Source organism: Atractosteus spatula, unplaced genomic scaffold (assembly GCF_055471065.1).
Source record: "Atractosteus spatula isolate fAtrSpa1 unplaced genomic scaffold, fAtrSpa1.hap1 Scaffold_23, whole genome shotgun sequence".
NCBI lineage: Eukaryota > Metazoa > Chordata > Actinopteri > Semionotiformes > Lepisosteidae > Atractosteus > Atractosteus spatula.
In genome coordinates, this window is record NW_028296797.1 from 191897 (window position 1) to 207313 (window position 15417).

Consider the following 15417-nt stretch of genomic DNA (forward strand, 5'->3'; position numbering starts at 1 on the left):
AAATTTCCTTCACAGGTTCTCCAGCCCAGGTGGGACGGACCCTACCAGATCCTGTTGACAACCGAGTCTGCGGTTCGAGTGGAAGGAAAAGATCGCTGGATCCACGCGCCACACTGCCGACGAGCCTCATCCCCATTTACAGACTCAGAAAGAAATCATTTCTGTTTATAAGAATAATTGTTGCTGTAGGACTATGTTCCGCAGGAATTAATGATCATCTCTCCCACAAAGGAGAACATGGAATTAATTCCTTTTTAGGCCTCTCCTATCTGACAGCTAAGAAAACCAACCAAAGTGCCTGCTGGGTGTGTGCCACATTACCCAAATATGTACAGGGAGGACTTCCTATGGGAGCCATTCCTTGGCGTCTCGAGGAAGTCATAGGCATGATCATTTGGAGGGATAATTTAGGAGATTTTAATATGACAAACTATGGGGGGTTGCCATAACACGACTTTAACCTGCACAACATTACAATATCTACAGGAGCGAGGCTTAGAGCCCACGAGTTTCACAGGCTCTTACGCTCCTAAATATAACAGAAGCCATACACCACCATACCTGACTCTCAATAAGGAACGTGAGGGAAACATATGTTTTCAGCACACTAATTGGTCTGCACTTGGTTGGATGGAGTCGTTGCAACCTTACCATCGCTGCAAATATATCCACCTCTACCTTCCAAATTCCAGGATGGGATCGGCACACCCCACAATTCAGTATAAGCTTCTTATTTTCAGAGGCATGGGGAGCGCCAAACGGAACATCTTTCATTTGTGGAAAACGAGCCTACCCATGGTTGCCAGCCCAGTGGTCTGGCTCATGTTATTTAGGATATGTGGTTCCTCATATCCGTGTTCAAATCCACAGCCCCTTCGGACCTAACCACAGACCACAAAGAAAATTGGCTGATTGGGAATATTATTTAGGTATAATATTTCCACAAGCCGGCATGAACTTTCTGAGTCGAGAGTTAATTCAAATGGCCTCGACTTTAGAAGAATTAGCAAATTCTACCTCATCTAGTCTGAAGGCTGTTAATGATGAGATGGTAGCCCTCAGAACAGTGGCCATGCAGAACCGACTAGCTTTAGATTATGTACTGGCGGCCCAAGGAGGAACTTGTGCAGTAATTGACACTGAATGCTGCACATATATTCCTGATAATTCTGAGCACGTCTCAGATCTGGCCCAACACATTTACAATGAGGGACAGAAATATCAGGACTATTATACTGAAAATTGGGGAATTGGGTCTTGGGTAAAGTCTGTGTTTGGGGCCTGGGGTGGAACCTTTTTATAGTGTGTATCTGTAGGAGTAGTATTGTTTATATGTATAATTGTAATCATCACATTCACAAAAACATGTATCACATCTTGCTATAACCGTGGAACGTACAATGACATGGCAATACATACCTGTTCGCCAAGAAAGGAAAGATCTGCCCTGACATTGTATGTATAAAAATAGGCTACACTGACGTATGCCATATTTTATAAGGGGGGAATGAAGAAAGATGTGAAGACGGGGGTTTGAATTTAATCCTTTCTGTAGGGGGTTTAGACTTCTAAGTCACAAGCTGGGGTTTATGGCAGGAAAGGGGGTTAACTGATAAGGATTGCAGATGCAAGCTAGGAACCCCCCTGGGTGTAATGTTAAACTGACCATTTGCCCAGAACATCGTAAACTGGCCAAATACCATGAACCCCCCTCTTTACCATCAGACCGAGTGACGTCAGAAACGGAGAAGAAAACACTATATAACCCAAAAGTTTGTAACAGTACGTTGAACAATACTTCGGTTTTGTTGTTTCTTGCGGGAAACAAGACTTCGGCTTTATTGTTCCTTGCATGCAATAAACTCATCTGTTTTACTTCATCTCAGGATCAAGAACCTTATTTCTTCTGTTACAACACAGCACTGGGGTCCTAGGTTCAATTCCTGCCATCCTGTGTGTGAGGGGTTTACATGTTCTCTCTGGGTTAGATGGTTTTTCTCCATATGTGTGATATGACTCCCTCTCGCACTCCAAAACATACTGGTAAGTTAATTGGTTTATGGGAAAACTGGCCCTGGCGTGTGTGTGTTTGTGTCTGTCTGTCCTGTGATGGACTGGCGCTATGTCCAGGGTGTATTCTGCCTTGTGTCCTTTGCTTACTGGGATAGGCTCCAAATCCTCTGTACTGGATAAAGAGATTAGAAATGGATGGAAGTAAAGGCACTGTGTGGATGGAACTATACACAGTGTTAGAAACCCACGATGAAATGGCAGCATCTCACTGAGAATAAAATATTTTATAGTGCTGGCTTAAGGAAACCTTTCCACCTTTCCACCTCTCTTGCACATCAGTATCCATACCTAGTTATTTAAACAAATTGCCTCTAATTATAAACATCTTAATATGCTGGCTCTGTGGATCCGCATCAGCTATGTTTGCCCATTCCTTCAATTCATGTACATCCAACACACAGTTCAATGCCAGCAACTACACATAATCTAAAATACAATCCTTATTTCAGTATCTATGTAAACATATAGTCTGTTAACTTCATCATCTTCATCAAAAGTATGCCTAACCCCATTAGGAAGTGTTCTTGTTATAAGTGTATTCCTCAGCTTTCCCCAAATTATCTTCTTCTTGCCAACATCTCTAGTCATTTATCCTGCAATAACTCAGCCAACACTTAAATCTCCAAAAGCTGCTTGTGTTAATTTCTTTAAATCACAAATATCATGTGTAAATACTGGGCATGTAATACTCTGCATTGTGGAATAATAGTTTATTTTAAAGGGAACTAGAGAAATCAAGAAAGGCTTTTTTTCTAGAATTAATAAATGCACATCCTGTTCACTGGGGAAATTAAATCCACACTGAGCAATCTTCAATATGTTCAGAATATGACGGCAAGAATCCTATCAGGGATGCATTACACCTGTTTTCAAGTCCTTGCACTGGTTACCTATCAGATTTCGAGTCAACTTCAAAATCCTTATCCTCCTTATATACTGTCCTACAACTGTTATTATTGATCACCGAATTATTGTACTTGACATGACTTCATTCAGCCTTTCCTGAACGTCTATGACAGGCAGAGAGAGTGCTGTTTCTGGTGCGATCTTTTGCAGCTGACATTTCACTGTTTTAAACGAACAAGAAATTAGATTGCTCATAAATCAGTTATTCTATATAAACACAGCGTAATTGCCCTCCGGAAATCCTCTTTTTCTTGTTCGTTTTAGAGACCTCGATCGAAACTGATTTTAGATGTCAGAAAGGATTTATTTTCTCTGTATTTCCTACATTGCTTTGTCGAGATTTTAACTTTATATCTAACTTTATATCTAGGCTCAGATTTCAACTATAAATCGTACAGTAATTAATAGCAGTAAATACTGATGTTTTGCGCCCTCTTACCACAAAAATATATGTTTTGTAGCTAGGATTAACTTCATTTCGTACGCGTAGCTACTCCGATTCAGACACCGAACAGTTAAAGATGGCGGCAAATCAGACACCCAGAGGGGGGAGGGGGGGGGCGTCTTCTCGCCTCCATAACTAAAATGCCAAATAGGAGTGGCTTAAGCGACATACACAGTCGTGTAACTGACAGATTGAGGTAGCCTATCGTGTAAATTTCGCTTTGTTGCTGATAGGTTAAGCTTTCGAAACTCTGCCCCAAAGTCATGTGACTGATTTTTCGCCCTGTTTCGTTGGTTAAACGCAATGATCACAAGCACCACCATGGTAACTGGGATGTGTAGTTTTTAATTCCGTTTGAATTATAACTGTACGTACTGTCTTCATATTTGGCCAGGGCTTTAAAGAGAAGGCGCGCCAAAAAATTTCGGTGCCGTCGTCTCCGCTTTAAAGGTACCCCCGTGCTGGAAGAATTTGACCTCGGAACGTTTGCCCAGCGTAGTTATAGTGGACATAAAAACAAGAGTTCGCTGGCATTATATCCTAGAAGACACAGACCGGCACCAGACCGGTAAATGCTTGATGAACTAGGGATTGGACAGTTTCCAAGTGCTTGTACAATCGATGGAAATGTTCAAATAAATGTGCAAAAGAAATAAAATAATCATTTATTTCTTTATCATATTGGCTAGCTAATGTCCTCTCTTTGCTAGTTAGTGGCTGTGTTTCTGCGCTGGGTAGCAACGGGTGACTGTTCTCAGGCGGAAGATGTAAACAGCTTAATTTTCATGTTAAATAATTTTTAAAAATTAAAATTCATTCTATACAGCAATCACATATTTGGGTACTGTTTCATAAAACTTTCATGCTTAAAATGTTTAGGGAGAAATGGAAGACTGGTGTGTATTTTTTCTTTAAACTATCAAGACCAGCCATACACAGTACAGTTTATGTACATACAGTAATGTTTATGTTCCTAAATTAATATCGTTTATGACCTTCACATGCGTTATGCTCCTCTTCTTTTTATGCTCAGCTACTAAAATTTCCCTTTAGTGGTAAAATTCCATATAAATATTCAAAACTAAGCGGATTGAAATGTTCACAGTAAAGACATTAGTAAAGGTGCACAGTAAAGGCACCACGAGTGCCCCTGTCGGTCATTTTGACCAGCCAATCACTTACCGCGGTGCCCTACGGTGCCCTGCGGGTTTGTTACTGTACTACGGGTTTTTACCGCTCATTTTGAATGGCTGCATCTGTAGGTTGTCTCTCGCAGTGTTCAGGAATTGCATTCCGAAACTGAGTCAGATCAAAAGTTGTAAGAAAAGCACCTATGGTGTCGGTTCTAACAGCTTTATTGATTCGATGTTAAAGGCCGGAAATGGGGCACAAGACACGCGACCGCAAAAAGCGTCGCCATCTGCTTCCAGCTGCAAAATGCCATTTGCGGACGCTGAAGCATTTGAACTTGAACTTTATTGCCATATGTAACCGGTACTGGTACAATGGAATTCTTACTTACAGAAGGTCTCTCGATTGTAAAACAAGTGTAAAAAACAAGACAAAGTGCAAACAGTGCATCAAGACAATGTACAAACAATAGACAATGTGCAAGTAAACATGTAGACATTTCTTTCCAAGGCAGCGGGTACAAGCGATCTCGCGTTTTAAAACCACCAGGAAAAGAAGAAAGGCACTTTTCCGTGCTTGCGCCAGCACACAACGATGTGAGGAGGACACCGTAGTCGGCAGGATTCGAACCTGCGCGGGGAGACCCCAATGGATTTCTAGTCCATCGCCTTAACCACTCGGCCACAACTACAGCGAGCACCGCTGTTGCTGCGTTCTTGCTACAATCTCACATGGATCGCGAGGCGTCGGCGGAAACATTTTTCAAAGTCAGTCTCCATTAAAAAAAAAACCTTTCCAAAATACAAGCCATGCAGACAGACACGCCTCAGAGGACTTAAGGGTGGCTTCATGTGGGAATGATAAAGCCTCCCCGTCCGGACAGGAAAATGGCACTTTGTTAGACACAAAGAAACAATCAACAACAGACAAATGTCCACAAGCATTTAAGAAGCCGCACCATGTTCTTGCTACAATCACACACGGATCGCGAGACGCCGGCGGAAATCTTTTTCAAAGTCGTTCTCCGTTAAAAAAAAAAAACCTTTCCAAAATACAAACCTTGCAGACAGACACGCCTCAGAGGACTTAAGGGTTGCTTCATGTGGGAATGATAAAGTCTCCCCGTCCGGACAGGAAAATGGCACTTTGTTAGACACAAAAAAACAATCAACAACAGACAAATGTCTACAAGCATTTTAGAAGCCGCACTTGAAATAGCTCTTATATTCGTGTTAGACGCAGGAATCGCCTTTTTATTGACGCTCTTACGAACGCCATGGAAAGCAAAACAAAGCAAAGCAGAGCAGAACAAAACGAACAAAATAAAACCCTCACGTCCTGCACTTGAATATAATGCCGTTACGTGCCGAAGCGGTATTGGACGTCATCCTAGCACTGCAACCCGGAGCGTACGGTATATGGGAACGAGCACACGTCACGAATCGTCTCTAATCACTCCCTGCACTGTAAGGCGCCTTGAAGCGTGCACCCTCAACATTCATCTTTGCGCATCTGTGAAAGGTAAACTCTTGAGCAAACTCTGAACCAGACGCTCAAACTCCAGCTAGGATTAGGGGTCGCATTCCCATGCTACTTGAACACTTTGTTCAAACCAGGCTGTCCGGACATGAGTTGGCGCGCTCCAGATTTTCTTTTTCTTTTTTTTCCCTCGTACTCGAGGGTCATTTTCCTGTTCCACATGCAATTTCAACATCTTCCTTGGGAGATGTCAAGCCAGCAAGCCACTGCTGTGCTTCAGTGGCCGGTGTGGAGTTCAGTGGCCCTGTTGTACACGGAAAGCACATTGAGCTCCTTGGACATGAAAAGTTCCAGTTAAAAGCCATTTGTCATCCTTTCTCTTGGTGTCGATGTTGCTATTGTATGTAAAGGTGGCAACTTGCTCAGCGAGCAGGCGGAGCGCACAGCGAATGCAGATGTGTCTGAGTTGTGTGTCCAAGTGGCTGCAAAAGGACAGACCTCGTGGCGCGCTGTGGCTTAGTTGGTTAAAGCGCCTGCCTAGTAAACAGGAGATCCCGGGTCCGAATCCCAGCGGTTCCTTTTTTTGTTCTGTCTTCTCGAACAGGACTGGTCATTATGGACAACCGCCTACGGCTAGACTTAATTAAATGCAAGTATTCATTTCCTGTCTTGAACGACTTGTTTTTCTTAGAATGCAACTTGCAAAACATGAAATGCAAACCTTGCTAATCAGCGCTCGCGGCTGGAAAACAAAAAAGAAGTCAGCAATGTTTTTTCTTTAACCTTAACCCTGCTAATGGAGGAGTTAAACGACCGAGTCTACGCAGCTTAAACGGTCCGCACGTCGGGTTCTTAGCTGAAAGGGTGGTAAATCAGGCTCACCCAGTCCTTAATCTTTTAAAGAGGATAAAAAATTGAACCTAGTCGCCACATCACATACATCCTGTTCAATGATAAGAAGGTGACATCTGTCCTCGCTCCAGAGTAAATCACACGTTGAGGGCATTTTTTTTCCACTTTACCGTGAGTCGGGCTCGGCTGCACACAGGCGAGAGCAGAGCAATGAGGTCACGGGGACAGGGGAGTCACACGCTGGCGGTTTGAACACGCGGAAGATCACTGAGGGATCTACAGTATATGGACCCTCTGTGCGCCACCCGTCCAAACTCTGGACTCTGAATCCTGCCATCCGAGTTTAGATCTCGGCGGAACCTGAGCCGCAGTTCCTTCTTAAAACGTAATCTGGTGAGCATTTCTAGAATCGTACTTGTATAGATGCAGCCTTTAATGTGTTGCTAGGTTAAAATTGATGACTTCTTGAACTTCAGTAGGCAATTGCCCTCTTGATTTCGGATTTAATTGCTTTACTACAGGGGTGCTTTTATGATGACAGAGTCATGTTCAGGTACTTTGCTGGATGGAGGAAGCTCATTTCGGACTCTGTGATCTGCTCACCTGGAAAGGTCTGCTGTACTACTACAAGAGAGAAGTAGAGTCTGGAAGAAGGGACAATTTTATGATGCTTTGGAAGAAAGTGTTTTTTTTTTCTTTGAAATCGAAATGAATCAGAATATCAGTGCAAAGGACAAACTCTTGGTTTGGTTTAAAGAGATATGGTTTTAAACAGACACAATGTAGAAAACAGGTGTTTCTCACTTTTGGAAAAGAATGGACCGGGGGTAATGTTTTACTAGTTGCAGTGCTGAGCTCACTGGGTTGCAGTCGTGCAGTGTGACACCAGGGCTAGTGGCGCAATGGATAACGCGTCTGACTAGGGATCAGGAGATTGTAGGTTCGACTCCTGCCTGGCTCGGGTCACTTTTAAACGCATCAGGCTACTCCCTAAGTAGCCTGTGCTACTTACTGTATGTGGGTGTAATCGTACCCAGTACGAGATTTCCTTCATGTAAATGAACTGCACCTGGGCTCAGTACGGTGCTGAGAGCCCAGCGTTGCTGTTCTAATTAGCACGCACTGCATCGGCTATGAACCCGAACATTTCAATTATTCCGATCAGTAAGTCAACACGTAGTCCACATGAAAGGTAGAAATATTCTCTTGTCTGTCTCTTGTTTGTATATAACTGAATGTCCCTGACAATGTACTGTTAGTTTTAATTGAAGAACGGCATTTGTGTTCAAATATAGCAGACAAGTTTACGTAACTGCTCATGCGACACTCAGTTGTAATTAGTCAAGAAATAAAGTCGAACAACAGCTGAGGGTTTGAATGTGAACGTATCAGATTGCAGCGCCTTTTACTTCCATTGACAAATGGAAGATTCGAAGAGAGATCCTTCAGACCGGCAAGCAAACCCACGGCTTTTTCGGTTTTCTATCTAGGCAACGTTGGTGTCTGCAATAGCATAAATGAAAGCACGATGCAATTTCTGTGGCTACATTTGTTGCACTTCATGCACAGTAAGAGTGTTTCTAACACCAAATAAAAACTCAACAATTAGCGATCACGCCTTCTCCTCAGTTAACCCACTGAAACCCTCGCTGATAAGAGTTCTTTACTGCGTGCTTTACGAGCACCTATCGTGTCGGTTCTCTGAGCTTTATTGATCCGGTTTTCAAAGGCATAAGTAGAGCACCAGACGTGCGAACGCAAAATGTGTGGTTATCTGAAGAATTGATTTCCATGGCAGCGGGTCCAAGCGATTTAGCGTTTTTATAGTACCAGAAAAGGAGAAGCGGCACTTCGCCTCTGCCGCGCAGGCACACTACAACGTGCGGCAGACGCCGTAGACGGCAGGATTTGAACCTGTGCGGGGAGTCCCCACCAGATTTCGAGTCCATCACCTTAACCACTCGGCCACGACTACGGCGAGCTCACCACTGCCGCATTCCTCCTATAATCTAACACGAGTGCGAGGTGGCTGGGGAAACCTTTTCAGAGTCGCTCCCCGTTAAAAAAAAATACCTTTGACAAAATACGTGCCGGCAGACAGACACGCCTCCGAGGGTTTAAGGGTGGCTTCACGTTCAAAGGATAAAGTCTCCCCGTCCTGATGTCAAAATGCAACTTTGGCAGACAGAAAAAACATCAACAAACCACAAATGTGGACAAGGATTTTACAAGCTGCACCACACTGCACTTTGAAAAGCATTTAAATTAGTGTTAGACGCAGGAATTGCCTTTGGTTTACGCGCTTACGAAAGCCCTCAGCTCCTGCAGTTGAATATAATGCCGTTACGTGTCGAAGCAGTAACGTACGTCATCCTACCACTGCAGCACGGGGAATATAGGGAAACGAGCACACACTACGAATCGTCTCAATCACTCCCTAGAGTTGTAAGGCGCATTGAAGGGTGCACCGCCATCATTAATCGTTGCGCCTCTGTGAAAGGAAAGCTCTTGAGCAGTCTTTGAAACAGCTCGGATGAAACACTTGATTGCTTCCATGTGCATCTGGAGTTAATTTCTTATTTTCACTTCACGCCGCCCAAAGCATTTCTAAAACAGGAGATTCGCATTTGGGAATGCGCCCTGCCCTACAAATAAAACAGGTCTACGGGTCTGAAACCTGCTCCACAGAAAACAGTTTTGTTGCGCTTTTGATCAAAGGGAGATTCGTTGTTCTTACTTTTTGATGACATAACACCCAAAGGGGCTTCTTTGGAGTTGGATTCCAACCAGCATCCTAAAGTTTATTGGCGGTATCCTTTACAGTTCTCTGTTCGGTCGACAAGGGACTGAAGTGGGCAGCTTTCCTCACACATACAGTGCAATGTACTGTAGTGTTCCCGTTCACTGAATTCGCAGTTCTGCATCAGACCTCTAACTCGTTTCCTTAGTCTTGGTCAGCTTGAATTTAAGCCACGAACCATCCTTCTACTGTATAAACGTCTAGAGGAATCACAAACTATTTGAGAGGCCATCATCCCAGGGGGAACTGACAAAGTCTATCTCTAAACACCTAGCGCAGTCTCTCGAGAGACTGTCAAAAAACGCTTTCGCCGTTTGTGTTGCAAGTAAGTGAAAACGCGGTCTCAACCCAGAGCCACTTGGCAGCAGCAGCACATAAATACTGTTTCTGTCACTGCACTACTGATACCGACGTTAGCCTACTATACCATGTTCAGCCACCGCTGGAAAACATACTGCTCTAGTACCGAGGGCCGACTTTGAACAGGCACACGCGTCAGACATGGAGAGCGACGAGAATGGGATTCGAACCCATGCGTGCAGAGCACAATGGATTAGCAGTCCATCGCCTTAACCACTCGGCCACCTCGCCAAGGAAACCAGGCTGTCCGGACATGAGTTGGCGCGCTCCAGATTTTCTTTTTCTTTTTTTTCCCTCGTACTCGAGGGTCATTTTCCTGTTCCACATGCAATTTCAACATCTTCCTTGGGAGATGTCAAGCCAGCAAGCCACTGCTGTGCTTCAGTGGCCGGTGTGGAGTTCAGTGGCCCTGTTGTACACGGAAAGCACATTGAGCTCCTTGGACATGAAAAGTTCCAGTTAAAAGCCATTTGTCATCCTTTCTCTTGGTGTCGATGTTGCTATTGTATGTAAAGGTGGCAACTTGCTCAGCGAGCAGGCGGAGCGCACAGCGAATGCAGATGTGTCTGAGTTGTGTGTCCAAGTGGCTGCAAAAGGACAGCGCTCCTGGTGCGCTGTGGCTTAGTTGGTTAAAGCGCCTGCCTAGTAAACAGGAGATCCCGGGTCCGAATCCCAGCGGTTCCTTTTTTTGTTCTGTCTTCTCGAACAGGACTGGTCATTATGGACAACCGCCTACGGCTAGACTTAATTAAATGCAAGTATTCATTTCCTGTCTTGAACGACTTGTTTTTCTTAGAATGCAACTTGCAAAACATGAAATGCAAACCTTGCTAATCAGCGCTCGCGGCTGGAAAACAAAAAAGAAGTCAGCAATGTTTTTTCTTTAACCTTAACCCTGCTAATGGAGAAGAGTTAAACGACCGAGTCTACGTAGCTTAAACGGTCCGCACGTCGGGTTCTTAGCTGAAAGGGTGGTAAATCAGGCTCACCCAGTCCTTAATCTTTTAAAGAGGATAAAAAATTGAACCTAGTCGCCACATCACATACATCCTGTTCAATGATAAGAAGGTGACATCTGTCCTCACTCCAGAGTAAATCACACGTTGAGGGCATTTTTTTTCCACTTTACCGTGAGTCGGGCTCGGTTGCACACAGGCGAGAGCAGAGCAATGAGGTCACGGGGACAGGGGAGTCACACGCTGGCGGTTTGAACACGCGGAAGATCACTGAGGGATCTACAGTATATGGACCCTCTGTGCGCCACCCGTCCAAACTCTGGACTCTGAATCCTGCCATCCGAGTTTAGATCTCGGCGGAACCTGAGCCGCAGTTCCTTCTTAAAACGTAATCTGGTGAGCATTTCTAGAATCGTACTTGTATAGATGCAGCCTTTAATGTGTTGCTAGGTTAAAATTGATGACTTCTTGAACTTCAGTAGGCAATTGCCCTCTTGATTTCGGATTTAATTGCTTTACTACAGGGGTGCTTTTATGATGACAGAGTCATGTTCAGGTACTTTGCTGGATGGAGGAAGCTCATTTCGGACTCTGTGATCTGCTCACCTGGAAAGGTCTGCTGTACTACTACAAGAGAGAAGTAGAGTCTGGAAGAAGGGACAATTTTATGATGCTTTGGAAGAAAGTGTTTTTTTTTTCTTTGAAATCGAAATGAATCAGAATATCAGTGCAAAGGACAAACTCTTGGTTTGGTTTAAAGAGATATGGTTTTAAACAGACACAATGTAGAAAACAGGTGTTTCTCACTTTTGGAAAAGAATGGACCGGGGGTAATGTTTTACTAGTTGCAGTGCTGAGCTCACTGGGTTGCAGTCGTGCAGTGTGACACCAGGGCCAGTGGCGCAATGGATAACGCGTCTGACTACGGATCAGGAGATTGTAGGTTCGACTCCTGCCTGGCTCGGGTCACTTTTAAACGCATCAGGCTACTCCCTAAGTAGCCTGTGCTACTTACTGTATGTGGGTGTAATCGTACCCAGTACGAGATTTCCTTCATGTAAATGAACTGCACCTGGGCTCAGTACGGTGCTGAGAGCCCAGCGTTGCTGTTCTAATTAGCACGCACTGCATCGGCTATGAACCCGAACATTTCAATTATTCCGATCAGTAAGTCAACACGTAGTCCACATGAAAGGTAGAAATATTCTCTTGTCTGTCTCTTGTTTGTATATAACTGAATGTCCCTGACAATGTACTGTTAGTTTTAATTGAAGAACGGCATTTGTGTTCAAATATAGCAGACAAGTTTACGTAACTGCTCATGCGACACTCAGTTGTAATTAGTCAAGAAATAAAGTCGAACAACAGCTGAGGGTTTGAATGTGAACGTATCAGATTGCAGCGCCTTTTACTTCCATTGACAAATGATAGAGATTCGAAGAGAGATCCTTCAGACTGGCAAGCAAACCCACGGCTTTTTCGGTTTTCTATCTAGGCAACGTTGGTGTCTGCAATAGCATAAATGAAAGCACGATGCAATTTCTGTGGCTACATTTGTTGCACTTCATGCACAGTAAGAGTGTTTCTAACACCAAATAAAAACTCAACAATTAGCGATCACGCCTTCTCCTCAGTTAACCCACTGAAACCCTCGCTGATAAGAATTCTTTACTGCGTGCTTTACGAGCACCTATCTTGTCGGTTCTTTGAGCTTTATTGATCTGATTTTCAAAGGCATAAGTAGAGCACCAGACGTGCGAACGCAAAATGTGTGGTTATCTGAAGAATTGATTTCCATGGCAGCGGGTCCAAGCGATTTAGCGTTTTTATAGTACCAGAAAAGGAGAAGCGGCACTTCGCCTCTGCCGCACAGGCACACTACAACGTGCAGCAGCCGCCGTAGACGGCAGGATTTGAACCTGCGTGGGGAGTCCCCACCAGATTTCGAGTCCATCGCCTTAACCACTCGGCCACGACTACGGTGAGCTTGCCACTGAAGTGGGCAGCTTTCCTCACACATGCAGTGCAATGTACTGTAGTGTTCCCGTTCACTGAATTCGCAGTTCTGCATCAGACCTCTAACTCGTTTCCTAAGTCTTGGTCAGCTTGAATTTAAGCCACGAACCATGCTTCTACTGTATAAACGTCTAGAGGAATCACAAACTATTTGAGAGGCCATGATTCCAGGGGGAACTGACAAAGTCTATCTCTAAACACCTAGCGCAGTCTCTCGAGAGACTGTCAAAAATCTCTTTCTCCATTTGCGTTGCAAGTAAATGGAAACACAGTCTCAACCCAGAGTCACTTGGCAGTAGCAGCACTTAACCACTGTTATTGTCACTGCTTGATACCAACGTTAGCCTACTATACCATGTTCAGCCACCGCTGGAAAACGTACTGCTCTAGTACCACACGTGTCAGACATGGAGAGCGACAAGTGTGTGATTTGAACCCATGCATGCAGAGCACAATGTATCAGTAGTCCATCGCCTTAACCACTCAGCCACGACTACAGCAAACGCTGCTATTGCTGCATTCTTGCTACAATCTCACATGGATCGCGAGACGCCGGCGTAAATCTTTTTCAAAGTCGTTCTCCGTTAAAAAAAAAAACCTTTCCAAAATACAAACCTTGCAGACAGACACGCCTCCGAGGAATTAAGGGTTGCTTCATGTGGGAATGATAAAGTCTCCCCGTCCGGACAGGAAAATGGCACTTTGTTAGACACAAAAAAACAATCAACAACAGACAAATGTCTACAAGCATTTTAGAAGCCACACTTGAAATAGCTCTTACATTCGTGTTAGACGCAGGAATCGCCTTTTTATTGACGCTCTTACGAACGCCATGGAAAGCAAAACAAAGCAAAGCAGAGCAGAACAAAATGAACAAAATAAAACCCTTATGTCCTGCACTTGAATATAATGCCGTTACGTGCCGAAGCGGTATTGGACGTCATCCTAGCACTGCAACCCGGGGCGTACGGTATATGGGAATGAGCACACGTCACGAATCGTCTCTAATCACTCCCTGCACTGTAAGGCGCCTTGAAGCGTGCACCCTCAACATTCATCTTTGCGCATCTGTGAAAGGTAAACTCTTGAGCAAACTCTGAACCAGACGCTCAAACTCCAGCTAGGATTAGGGGTAGCATTCCCACGCTACTTGAACACTTTGTTTACGCTCAGTGCTGGATTTTGGGAACTTTAGGACGAGTGGGACTTTTCTCCTATCTGTCAATTCGTTTTGTTTTGGAGACTCTTGGCTGTCTGTGTTGTATAGTGCAGCGTGAAGAAAACGTTTTCGAAAACTGTGCCGGCTCAAAAGTTGTAAGAAATCCTCTCCAGCTCTTTTAAGTCTCTTCAGTTTTGTCATTTAAAGTGAAACTAGATGTATAACTGGAGCCTCACTTATGCAAATATTGCAAATTTACATAAGTGAGGCTCCAGTTCGACATCTAGTTTCACTTTATATGACAGAAGTACATCAGACTGCACCGGACTGGGGGATCACTTCCGGTTATTTTTACCATCTTAAGCATTTGAAATCCTCCCCTAGGCAATTGTGACACTTCATCTTGGCTCCACCTAGGACACTCTTCAATCACTTCTCTCTTCTCCCGCAACACTCTCGTCTGTCGGCAGTATGTGGCATCTTTGCATTACCACCAATCTCACCACGGCAAGCAAGCAACGGGTTTTGGCAAGACAGGAGGAGACTACCTGGCCCGAACGGGGATTGAACCCGCGACCTTGGCGTTAATAGCACCACGCTGTAACCAACTGAGCTAACAGGCCTCGTGCCCACTGTCCTCTCTGTGCTGCAAAAAATGGAATTCAGGGAAGTTTCTTTTGTCCTTCTTTGAATAGAAAGCCCTGCGATTCAGTGTACGGGCTTTCTCGTGCTGTTTAATGGTTCTTGTAAACCAAATCCTACACTGGCCTGAAGTGCCCCCCCATTTCACAGCATTTTTCAGCTGATTTCAAATGTACCTAAAGGAGAAGCATTATTGAAGACCATCAATTACCAAGAGCTTTTGTCAAAGGTTTTGGTGGTCACTTTTAATGACCACAGAGAGCTATGACCTCGGTTTTACATCTCATCCAAAAGACAGCGCCTTTTTACCACACAGCGTCTCCGTCACTATACTGGGGCATTGGGACCCGCACAGACCTCAGGGTGAGCACCCCACCGCTGGCTCCATTAACACCGCTTCAAGCTGTAAGCTTTGCTTTTCCCTGTAGGTCACCCTCATCCGGGTACTGACCTGGCTCACAGCTTCTAAGCTTCAGTGGGTTTTCAGTTGCGAGTTGAAAGGGGATGCAAGTGATGGAGCCGCTCGCTGCAAAAGCCACTGCATTGGCCAGGAATCGAACCCGGGCCTCCCACGTGGCAGGCAAGAATTCTACCACTG

General features: G+C 44.6%; 7 non-coding genes across 7 annotated transcripts; 2 read left to right on the plus strand and 5 right to left on the minus strand.

The window, feature by feature from the left end:
- Nucleotides 1-5164: 5164 nt before the first annotated feature.
- On the minus strand, nucleotides 5165-5246 carry trnas-aga (transfer RNA serine (anticodon AGA)). Its single transcript has one exon. It is a non-coding gene; the product is annotated as a tRNA-Ser (tRNA).
- A 2528-nt stretch (nucleotides 5247-7774) lies between these two features.
- On the plus strand, nucleotides 7775-7847 carry trnap-agg (transfer RNA proline (anticodon AGG)). Its single transcript has one exon. It is a non-coding gene; the product is annotated as a tRNA-Pro (tRNA).
- A 932-nt stretch (nucleotides 7848-8779) lies between these two features.
- trnas-cga (transfer RNA serine (anticodon CGA)) lies at nucleotides 8780-8861 on the minus strand. Its single transcript has one exon. It is a non-coding gene; the product is annotated as a tRNA-Ser (tRNA).
- Nucleotides 8862-10195: 1334 nt separating this feature from the next.
- trnas-gcu (transfer RNA serine (anticodon GCU)) lies at nucleotides 10196-10277 on the minus strand. Its single transcript has one exon. It is a non-coding gene; the product is annotated as a tRNA-Ser (tRNA).
- A 1616-nt stretch (nucleotides 10278-11893) lies between these two features.
- trnar-acg (transfer RNA arginine (anticodon ACG)) lies at nucleotides 11894-11966 on the plus strand. Its single transcript has one exon. It is a non-coding gene; the product is annotated as a tRNA-Arg (tRNA).
- Nucleotides 11967-12900: 934 nt separating this feature from the next.
- trnas-cga (transfer RNA serine (anticodon CGA)) lies at nucleotides 12901-12982 on the minus strand. Its single transcript has one exon. It is a non-coding gene; the product is annotated as a tRNA-Ser (tRNA).
- A 1744-nt stretch (nucleotides 12983-14726) lies between these two features.
- trnan-auu (transfer RNA asparagine (anticodon AUU)) lies at nucleotides 14727-14800 on the minus strand. Its single transcript has one exon. It is a non-coding gene; the product is annotated as a tRNA-Asn (tRNA).
- Nucleotides 14801-15417: the final 617 nt, after the last annotated feature.